Consider the following 1240-nt stretch of genomic DNA (forward strand, 5'->3'; position numbering starts at 1 on the left):
ATATATATATATATATATATATACACTCTGAATATTTGTACATTCGGACGTACGAGGTTTGATAAAAAAATACACGGAATTTTTAAATGTTGCGGACTGTATAAGTCCAATTGTCACAATTTTTTTTGTTGTGTTGGTACATTTGTCCCTGACGTATCTTGGCATTAGTAGCCATATTGGATGCTTACTTTATTGTTGGCTATCGAAAAGGTTACACGTGTTTTGGTATGCTCGGCGATTTTTAACTTGTGGAAAAAATGGAACAAAGAATTTACATTAAATTTTGCTTTAAGAATGGAATAAAATGCAACACCGCATTGGAAATGTTAAATGTTGCTTTTGGCGAATCTCCTATAAATAAAACAAGCGTTTACAAGTGGTACAAACGTTTCCAAGAGGGCCGTGAAGACGTTGAAGATGACGAGCGCCCTGGACGCCCCAGCACATCAACAACCGATGACAACGTTGAAAAAATGAAGAAAATGATTATGAACAATCGCCGAATCACTATCGGAGAGGTTGCATATGATATTGGCATATCATGCCAAGCAATTTTTTCGGATGTTTTGGGCATGAAACGTGTGGCAGCAAAATTTGTTCCGAAATTGTGGAATTTTGTTCGTGAATTTTTGGCCAAAAACAGTACCGTTATGATGCTTCAGCCTCCGTATTCGCCGGACATGGCCCCCTGTGACTTCTTCCTATTCCCAAAGCTGAAAAGAACTATAAAAGGACAACGTTTTGCCAACATTGAAGAGATAAAGACAGAATCGCTGAAAGAGCTAAACGCCATACTGAAAATTGCGTTCCAGAACTGCTTCGTATATTGGAAAAAGCTGATACAAATGTATTATGTCTGATGAGGAGTATTTTGAAAGGGATGAAATTAATATGAATAAATAAAAATTTTTTGAGAAAAACGAAAATTCCGTATTTTTTTATTAAACCTCGTAAAAAGTACGATAAAAGTACCATGCCATCTCGAAAAATATCTGTGAACTAATTTTTCACTTTATCATAGTTGTCGGAAAACCTAATCGCATGTAATCAAACTTTTCTGCAAACTTTTCGAATCTTTTTTGGCATCGAAACCATATTCTGAAAATGTGGTAGTGATCTTTAAAATTTTCCTGATTGGAGCATCCACAGTCTTGGTATGTACAACCTGCAGAATGTTTGTATTAAACAAAAATTACACTAACGGACAGCTCAAAATTTAAATTTAAACTTTTTTTTTCAT

General features: G+C 35.0%; 1 pseudogene; it reads left to right on the forward strand.

The window, feature by feature from the left end:
* Positions 1-128: 128 nt before the first annotated feature.
* LOC116852525 lies at positions 129-903 on the forward strand (annotated as a pseudogene).
* Positions 904-1240: the final 337 nt, after the last annotated feature.

This window comes from Odontomachus brunneus, unplaced genomic scaffold (assembly GCF_010583005.1).
Source record: "Odontomachus brunneus isolate Ranch 3 - 2012 unplaced genomic scaffold, Obru_v1 Obru_scaffold_233, whole genome shotgun sequence".
NCBI lineage: Eukaryota > Metazoa > Arthropoda > Insecta > Hymenoptera > Formicidae > Odontomachus > Odontomachus brunneus.